This window comes from Salminus brasiliensis, chromosome 6 (assembly GCF_030463535.1).
Source record: "Salminus brasiliensis chromosome 6, fSalBra1.hap2, whole genome shotgun sequence".
NCBI lineage: Eukaryota > Metazoa > Chordata > Actinopteri > Characiformes > Bryconidae > Salminus > Salminus brasiliensis.
Genome location: NC_132883.1, coordinates 43110826 through 43121257, shown reverse-complemented (window position 1 = coordinate 43121257; position 10432 = coordinate 43110826). Strand labels below are relative to the sequence as shown.

Genomic DNA, 10432 nt, shown 5'->3' with positions numbered 1-10432 from the left:
GTGCTTTCTGTGAAGGCAGCTTTCAGCAGCTCGCCAAGGTGTTTCCATCACCGTGCAGCATCCTGTGTGAGTCACACATCCAAACACACACTCTTAGACACTCTCAGACATTTGTCTCTGCCGGAGCCCATTACTGGCAGACAGATGTAAATGTGTTAGAGGGGGCTTTCAAGACCTCAATGGACCAAACGTGAGACAAAACTGGAGATGGAGTCTCATTCTCACATTCTCACAAACACACACACACACACACACCGCTTCTGTGTTCAAAGGGAAGCAACAGGTTGACACACAGCACAGCTGGCCAAGTTCTCACTGACAACCCCCGTCTCCCCTCACCCCCTCTGTCTGTCCCATCTCCCCTCAGCCCTGCTGCTCTACAGCCTCGCTCTGGACATGTGAGATACAGCAGAAAGTGTGTTCTTTTTTTATGAAGAAATTTCAACAAAATGTTTATTATTATTGCTAATAATAACAACAACAATAATAAAATCATATAGTAAATAATAACAATAACATAAGAATAATAATAATAACACCACACATTTCCATATACTATACAGACGTAATAGTAGAAGTAATAGTGATAACAACAACATCAACAACAACAATAATAGTAATCATAATAATAATTGTGATTATTATCAATATTAATTAATAATAACAATATAATACATAATAATAACAATAATAATTATAATAATACACTTGCATATAAATACTATACAACATAATTAATTGTGGTCACACAAGTAGGAGTAGTGATAATAATAATAATAATAATAATAATAATAATAATAATTAATAATAATAATAACAATAATAATAATAAACATTAGATTTACCTATAATGTTAATGTTAATAGTGTATATATATATATATATATATATATATATATATATACACCTCTATATATAAAATGTAACTAAATGTCATAATAGTAATATAGGTAATAATAATAATAATAATAGTAAATCCTACACCGTAATAGTATGTTTAATTTCTAGTATTAAGTATTAAGACTTAAATAATAAGTAAATATTGATCTTTCAGAAAGGAAAAATAGCTGAATAGCAAAAATGAGCAAATGTGTTGCAGATATTATTTACAAATATATTATATTTGATTGTTTAATTCATAATTGAACTCCTGCTGTACTTACATAATTGAACTGTTTACTTAAATCTAAAATCTAAAATAAACTAAAAGAAATCTGTTCATTTTCATTATAAAAGTTTTTTTGTCACCAGTTCAATCATTTACCAATCAATGAATAATCAGTAATAATTCAACATTTTAAAGTCCCCAGCCCTCAGTATGTGGGCGTATTCATGGAAAAAAGTTTGGTGGCTATTGATTTCTACTGTTTGTCAGCTTCACTAGCCAAAGAATTAGAATTTTGGACAGCAGAACTTTCCTGGCTGATCGATGTCTGGGGTAAACAGACGAGTGTGTAAAGTAGATAGTGTTTGCCAAACCACTCCTTTAAGCTTAGTGTTAGAAGGACGAGGCCTTCCGAGACGTTAAAGAAGGAGGTGCAGAGGTTTGGGGGCAGCAGCAGGGGTCTAGGTTTAGAGGTTTGGTGCATGTTTTGGGGGGCAGGGTGTACTTTTCATGGAAGTGAGTGTATATATGTGTGTGTGTGTGTGTGTGTGTGTGTGTGTGTGTGTGTGTCTCTGAGTGTGTGTTTCTCTGAAGAAGACAGAGAGGAGAGTGAGGGGTCACTGGCAGAGAAAGGCCAACGTCCTCAGTGAGGAGAATGAAGAGGAGTCTAATCTAATTTAGCTGGAGTATGTGTGTGTGTGTGTGTGTGTGTGTGTGTGTGTGTGTGTCTCCGTGGTGTGAGTGCACTGTGGGAATAGTAAGGGAAGGCCCTGTGGATGAATGGACTCTCCTGAGCCAAAACCAGTGGGGTGTCCCCATATCCCTTTTATTCTATCCCTCTCTCTCTGTCTCTCCCTCTCTCTCCTTCTCCCCCCTGCTTTAGACATCACTTATTCCAGCCTTGCTACTCAAAGATGGATTAGTGAAGAAAGATAGAGAAGGGGAGAGAGAGCGGGAACGAGAGAGAGAGAGAGGGAGAGAGAGAGAGAGAGAGAAAGAGGGAGGCTCAAGTGCCCTTACAAGGACCTTGGGTAATTTTCAATCACTTCATTATCTCTTAGGGACACAAGTGATCTTCTTGTTTCATTCATTGCTGGAGTCTTCCCATCACCTCGGTAATCCCCACACGCTCTAACCACACCATCACTACCATCTAATGTAGGGCCAGTCATTCTCGAACCTTTATACTTTCACAGGCATTGAGCTGTGGACCTAGAATGCTGGTTGGTGCTCCATCCCATAGTTCTGAGTTGGCTTGATGCTGAATGCAATCAAATCCACACGGCAATGCTCCTCCAAAATCTAGCAGAAAGCCTTTTTCTTTGGACAGTAGAAACAGTTACTCCAGCAAAAGCAGAATTGAACAGTTTTAATACCCTTGATTCCAGAAGAAACGGGAAATAAGTGAGCAGGTGTCCCAATAGTTTTGTCCAGTTAGTGAATGTTATAATACTTGGGTTCTGTGAGTAATTGAAACGAGAAATAAGTGAGCAGGTGTCCCAATACTTTTGTCTATTTAGTGAATGTTATAATACTTAGGTTCTGTGAGTGATTGAAACGAGAAATAAGTGAGCAGGTGTCCCAATACTTTTGTCCATTTAGTGAATGTTATAATACTTGGGTTCTGTGAGTGATTGAAACGAGAAATAAGTGAACATGTGTTCCAATACTTTTGTCCATTTAGTGAATGTTATCATTCTTGGGTTCTGTGAGTGATTGAAACGAGAAATAAGTGAGCAGGTGTCTCAATACTTTTGTCCATTTAGTGAATGTTATAATACTTGTGTTCTGTGAGTGATTGAAACGAGAAATAAGTGAGCAGGTGTCCCAATACTTTTGTCCATTTAGTGAATGTTATAATACTCGGGTTCTGTGAGTGAACCCAAGGGGGGTTCCCCCCGGGACCTCGTAAGAGGAGAATCGGCATGTTTCATTCTGAGGCAAAATAACAGGGTGGTAAACTGGCTCATAGAAAGCCTAATTATGCTATAAGCTAATAATCGTATCATCCTAAATAGGTCTGATAAGTGTCATCAGTCTCGCCTAGCAGGAAGAGTGTTAACTAGCCTAGCTAGCTAACTCCAGTTGTTAGCTAGATGCATTAAAACTGCCACCCAACCAGCTTTAGCATGCTAGCTAATGTTCTATACAGGACATACTGCAGCGCCAAACCACCCTTAAACCTTTCCAGCAGATCGTCCTTGGTGTGAAGATCTCCGAGACGTTTCTTTTACTGTGGACTCATACCGAGCTTTGATTGACAGAAAGTTCCAGCCAAAGCCTTGCTCAAAAGAACTGACCACAGGCTGTAGCTTGTTGTTAGTCTGGGCAGACGCTTTTCCCGAGCAGAAGATCATGGCAGAAGTGATGGCATTTCCAGCGATGGCCTTGCAGGAGCGTATCAGGCCGGTCTGGACGGCGCTGCGTTCGGTTCAGACGGAGCAGCGAGATCGTTCGTCTGTGCTTTTCTTCCTGATGGGCACGAGTACACAGGGAAAGGCCAAGGAGTTCTGACCGTCCACAGCGGAAGTAACCGTTTCATCCGCAAGACCTGAGCACCAGCAGTGCCTTTAAAGTCTGATGAAAGAGAAAGAGAGCGCAGATTAAAAGGAAGACCTTTCCTTTAAGCCGCAAGTGTTAAGCGGCCTTCATTTCCGCTCTCATATCTGAGGTAAGACAATCTGCAGGTTCAGTGAAAGACGTTTTGAGAGGGTCAAAACTTCAGGGTGTGAAAAAGTTTTGGGACACACGTCTTAATCCTTGAATTCAGGAGTTTGATTGAGTCCCTTTGCCACAGGTGGATAAAATCATGCATTCAAACCAAGCATTCTGTCGTTCTTCCACACATCAGTGAAAGAACGGGAGGTTCTGAAGAGCTCACTGAACTCCAGCGTGATTCTGTATGTAATAGGAGACACCGCTGCACCAACAACAACAAGTCAGCTGGTGAAATTTCTAATTTCCTCCCTCCTAGATCTTCCTCCATCAGCTGTGAGTGGTGTTATTATTGAACAGTGGAAGAGTTTAGGAGGAACAGCTCACAGAGAGCAGCTCAGCCCACGTAAAGTCACAGAGCGGGGTCAGGGCCGAATGCTGAGCTCAGAGCAGAGTGCAGAAAGGTCTCAGACTGACTCAATAACTGCAGAGCTCCAGACCTGCTGCTGCTGCTGGTAGAGCTTAGAGCAAAGGGGGACCAGCTCCATATTAATAATACCTATGGGTTTAGACTGGGGTGTCATATAAAAGGTCCTGTCTGTATAATGTGTAGACGTCCCTTTTTACTTTTGTCCATATAGTGTGTCAGTACAAGCCTATCTAAGGCCTTTCTCCTTTGCCCGGTTGGACCACCTTTGGCTTTTAGTCTTCGCAGCCTTTGCTAGTGGGCATATTTATTTATTTTTTGGTAGATGTTGGGGGGTGTAAATTCAACGAGTCAAGACTGTGATGTAACAGTTTTGCGGTTTTTGAATTGACCTGTTTTGCAGCTCTATTGTGGTTCTGCTGGGTTTTCTTTTGAAGGAAGAACAAGATACAATACATGGGCAAAAGTATTGGGACACCTGCTCATTCACTGTCTCTTCCCACTTTTGTTGGAGTAACTGTAAACTCCACTGTCCAGAAAAGAAGCATTTCTACTATATTTTGTTGTAGCATTGCTGTGAGGATTTGATGATTTTGCAATCAGCGACAAAAGCGTTGGATGATGATCACCACCCCAGTCCACTTCATCATCCCCAACTCCCCAACTCATCCCAGAAAGTACTGGATGGAGCATCATCCATCATTCCGGAGAACACAGTTCTTCCACTGCTCCACAGCTTCTTAATGCTGGGGGGCTTTATACCCCTCTAGCCCACGCCTGGCATTGGGCATGATGGGGCCAATAGGTTCATATGTATTTATCTGCTCCAGAGAGTCCTATTCTATTGGCAGTACTTTTCTACAGGGACTAGACAAGTGTATTTGCACATATGCACATATAAAAAAATAGCTGAATGCATTCATTAGGGGTGTCCACAAGGGGTGTCCACAAACTTTTGGACATGTAGTGTATGTGCATAAGATTTCTGCCTAAACTGATTGACTGTGTGTATATAGGGATGAAAAGAGTGTTGATTTTTAAGGGGGGTGGCGGGGGTGTGTGTGTGGGGGGGGTAAACACTTCAGATGTCTGGGTTCAAGAAGAGTTCTGGGCAGGCTGGGATATCTCATTTGTGCCCTTAATAGTTCTAATGTGGCGATTTCTTGTAGTCGCCTCAGTCCATTTTGAACAAATTACACATGCAGAAACGGAGGGCACTTTTGGAAGCGTTTATTCTCGGGTCAAAAAAGAGAGAGCTTGAGAAAGAGAGAGAGAGAGAGAGGGAGCCTGGGCGAGTTAGAGGGAGCTTTAGAAGATGAAAATCCTCCAGAAAACTTTCCTCTCCAGTGCTCATTGTGGAGAGAAGGCGATCCGTACGGCAGCAAATTGAGATCAAAGCCAAATTAAAGCTGACTCGTTCAAAGGCAGATAAAACTGAGTGAGCCTGAAGCGATATTTTCTCCATTGATTTCTCCCCCCCTCCGTCTCTCTCTCTCTCTCTCTCTCTCTCACTCACTCACTCACTCTCCCTCACCCTCTCTATCGCTCCTTCACTCCTGCTCTCCCTCTTATTCTTCTTCCTCCTTGGGACTTCTTCTTTTTCCTGAGAGACGCGAGTGGGTCCTGCAGTTAGTGATGCATTGACAAAACGATGCAATCGAATCCACCGCAATCGAATTTAGTTCAATTCAATTTAATTCAGTTTATTTCAGCTTCATTCAGTCCAATTCAGTGTCCATCTTTCAGTTCAATTTAGTTTAGGTTAAGTCAGTTTAATTCAATTCAACTTTATTCAATTCAGCTTTATTCAGTCCAATTCAGTGTCCATCTTTCAGTTCAGTTTAGTTTAATTCAGTTCATTTGAGCTCAGATGAATTCCATATTTTGGTTCAGTTCAGTTCAGTTCAATTCAGTTCAGTTCAGTTCAGTTCAGTTCAATTTAGTTCAGTTCAGTTCAGTTCAATTCAGTTCAATTCAGTTCAGTTCAGTTCAGTTCAATTCAGTTCAGTTCAGTTCAGTTCAGTTCAGTTCAATTTAGTTCAGTTCAGTTCAATTCAGTTCAGTTCAGTTCAGTTCAGTTTAGTTCAGTTTCATTCAAGTCCAAATTAATTCAATTCAACTTTATTCAATTCAGCTTTATTCAGTCCAATTCAGTGTCCATCTTTCAGTTCAGTTTAGTTTAATTCAGTTCATTTGAGCTCAGATGAATTCCATATTTTGGTTCAGTTCAGTTCAGTTCAATTCAGTTCAGTTCAGTTCAGTTCAGTTCAGTTCAGTTCAATTTAGTTCAGTTCAGTTCAGTTCAATTCAGTTCAATTCAGTTCAGTTCAGTTCAGTTCAATTCAGTTCAGTTCAGTTCAGTTCAGTTCAGTTCAGTTCAGTTCAATTTAGTTCAGTTCAGTTCAATTCAGTTCAGTTCAGTTCAGTTCAGTTTAGTTCAGTTTCATTCAAGTCCAAATTAATGTCTATCTTTTAGTCAGGCCCAATTTAGTTTAATTCAGTTCATTTGAGCTCAGATGAATTCCATTTTTTGGTTCAGTTCAGTTCAGTTCAATTCAGTTCAGTTCAGTTCAGTTCAGTTCAGTTCTATCTTTCAGTTCAATTCAGTTTAAGTTAAGTCAGTTTAATTCAATTCAGCTTTATTCAATTCAGCTTTATTCAGTCCAATTCAGTGTCCATCTTTCAGTTTAATTTCGTTTAATTCAGTTTATTTCAGCTCAGTAGAATTTCATCTTTCATTTAAGTTCAGTTCAATACATTTAATTTCATTTCAGTTCAGTTCAGTTCAGTTAAGTTCAATTCCATTTTTCAGTTCAATTCAGTTCAGATTAATTAAGTCAGTTTAATTAAATTCAGCTTTATTCAATTTAATTCAGTTCAGTTTATTTCAGCGTCCATCTTTCAGTTCAATTCAGCTCAGTAAAAAATCAATACTTCAGTTTCCTTAAACTGAATTCAACTTAAACTTGAATCTCCCTGTATATATGTCTCTTATGCACTCTGTTGTTGGGGTGTTCCTGGTATGTATTGATCAGTAACTGCCCAAAGCGCTCTAAGGAAAGACAACCGGTGAACTGGTGAACTGCCGACAGGGTCATGGGCTCATGGAGGCCCCACCTCACAACTGACGCCAGATACCACAGCACGCCTTCATAGGTCTTGATGGGTCATATCTGTGTTGGCGGCACGAGGGGAGATGTCCTCAATATTAGGCAGGTGGTTTTAATGTTATGGCTGCTCGGTGCTATAGTAAACACTCAAAATAAATAAAATAAGTAGAGACAGTTACTCCAACAAAAACAGGAGAGAAGAAACAATGAGCAGGTGTCCCAATACTTTTGCCCATCCAGTGTACCTGTGTCTGTGGAGCAGTGTGTAATTCCTGCTCTATGGACAGTACAGTGTCCCGTTAACGCCGCCTTTCACTCCATCTGCAAAACAGTGGCTATTATGATGATGGGATTCAAAGCGCTGGCTAATCCACGGATGCTACGCTATAATTGGCAGATAGTGTTTGTAAGCTGAGGAGAGGAGACAGGCGCTGCGGGCGTTTGCATGGATCTGCCTGCTCTTGGCGAACGCAGAAGCGCTTTCTGAGGAACAGTATGGGCTAAGACACAGGGAGGTGTTCGCTTTTTTCTTTTTTCTCCCTCAGATGTTGTCTTTTCACCCGAAGGCTCGCCGCTCCCTTTCATGAAGCCACATGTGGAGAGTCTCTCTCTCTGAAGTTGTGTTTGGATTAGCCAGGACAGAGAAGCTGCCCCCCCCCCCCCCCCCCCACACACACACACACACACACATTTTCACTGCCACTCAGTGTCCAAAAAACGCCCAGTGAAATGAGACAAATCTGCTGAAAGAGGGAGAGACAAGAGGACAAGAAAGAGAGAAAGCAGGAGAAAGTGAGAGAGAGAGAGAGAGAGAGAGAGAGAGAGAGAGAGAGAGAGATGCAAGAAAGTGAATGAAAGTGACAAGAGAGTGCGAAAGAGTGAGAACCGGAAAGAGAGAGACAGAGAGAGAGGAGACAGATATGGCAGGATAGAGAGGTAGTGAGAGAGAGAGAGAGAGAGAGAGAGAGGTGAGAGAAAGAGCGATAGACAGGTAGTGAGGGAGAGAGAGAGGTGAGAGAAAGAGCGATAGACAGGTAGTGAGGGAGAGAGAGGGCACGATAGAGAGAGAAGGAGCGATAGAGAGAGAGAGGAAAGAGTAAGCAAGAGAGTGAGAAGAGATTGAAAGGTTGAGAGCGAAAGCAGGAGAGAGAGAGAGAGAGAGAGAGAAGGAAGGTAAAAGAAGGAGAGAGAGAGGGGGGAAGTAGAAGAGAGGAGAGAGAGGAGCGAGAGAGAGAGAAAGAGAGGGGGGAGCAGGAGAGAGAGGAGAGAGAAGGTAAAAGGAGGAGATAGAGAGAGAGAGAGGATAGAGAGGTGGTGCTGGAGAGAGAGAGAGAGAGAAATTTCAAAGCAACAGAGCGAGACAAGAAAGCAAGAAAGAAAAAGAGAGAGAGAGAGAGTGAGGAGAGCGAGAGAGAGAGCGAGAGAGAGAGAGATGATAGGAGATGGTATCAGAGCTGGTGGAAGTGTCTGATTGGTGTCGAGTCGTGTCTGATTAGAGTGAAAAACCTGGAGAGTCAGAAAATAAAACTGCAAACCAGCGGCGCTCCTTCATGCTGTGGAGAAGAGGGGAATTATGGGAAATTACACCAGACCTCTCCCTAAGAGCCGCCCTGTGCTCGACGGACACACGTGTTTATATATACACTTTATTTACTGGCCACTTTATTAGAAACACCCACCCTGTACTTCCACTCACTGGCCACTTTATTAGAAACACCCACCTTGTACTTCTACTCACTGGCCACTTTATTAGAAACACCCACATTGTACTTTCACTCACTGGCCACTTTATTAGAAACAGCCACCCTGTACTTCCACACACTGGCCACTCTATTAGAAACACCAACCTTGTACTTTTACTCAGTGGCCACTTTATTAGAAACACTTGTGAAGGCTGTATGAGTTTGGCCGATTGACACAAAAAGCTCCTGTACAATTGAGCCTTAAGATGACAGCAAACTAGTGATTCAGCTAATGTGTGTGCTTCTACTGTCTCATAGACACACACACACACACACACACACATACACACACACACATACACACATACACACATACACACACACACACACACACACACACACACACAAGAATGTATCCAGGATTTAACACCTGGCAAGGTTAAAAGGAGCAGAAGGAAAATGCCTTTTAATCTGTCTCAGATATGGTTTCATAGCTGAGAGCGCTTACCTCATCTCTACTGCTCACACACACACACACACACACACACACACACACACACATACACACACACACACACACACACACACTCTACTGTACCTGTGCACATTCCTCTGGGTCTCATATCAAAACACCCTGAAATCACCTTTACTCACGCTTACACACTATCACACACACACACACACACACATACCGCCATGCGAGAAAGAGCTTGCGGCCCATTCCTGAGGTCAAAGATAGACTGGAGCCCACCGGCCCTGACACCTTAGAGAGGCTGTGCTATTCAAGCCTTTTCCGCAAGCTGGAAAAAACACCATGACACACAAAATCTCCACCCGAATGATGTTTCTAAATACGTCAGAAACGCGACAGCAAAATTCTGTAACATGGCAGCAAATTGAAAAATGCGACAGCAAATTCAGAAATGTGACAACGTATAAAAAAGTGACAGCATATTCAGACATATTCAAGCTGAGAAATGCGACTGCAAGTTCTAAGATGTGACAGCATGTTCACACCCACAGCAACAAATTGGGGATTGAGACAGCAAATTCAGAAACGCGACAGTAAATTCAGACACAAGTGAGAAATAAATACGACAGCAATTAAAAACATTTTGACAGCATCTTTAGACCCACAACGACCAATTAAGAAATGCAACTGCAAGTCCTAAATTGTGTTGGCATGTTCAGACTCAACAAATTGAGAAATGTGACAGCAAGTTCTGAAACGCGACAGAATCTTTAGACCCACAGCGACAAATTCAGCACATGGTAGCAAGTTCTAAATTGTGTTGGCATGTTCAGACTCACACGCGCAAATTAAGAAACGCGACAGCAAATTCAGAAACGTCACAGTATCTTCACACCCACAGCGACAAATTGAGGATTGAGACAGCAAGTTCTGAAACGCGACAGCAAATTCAGAAACGCGACAGCAAATTCAGAAACGCAA

At 41.9% G+C, this 10432-nt stretch overlaps 1 pseudogene; it reads left to right on the top strand.

Moving 5' to 3' along the window:
- Window positions 1-3487: 3487 nt before the first annotated feature.
- LOC140557836 (uncharacterized) overlaps window positions 3488-10432 on the top strand; it is a 35117-nt pseudogene continuing 28172 nt past the window's right edge.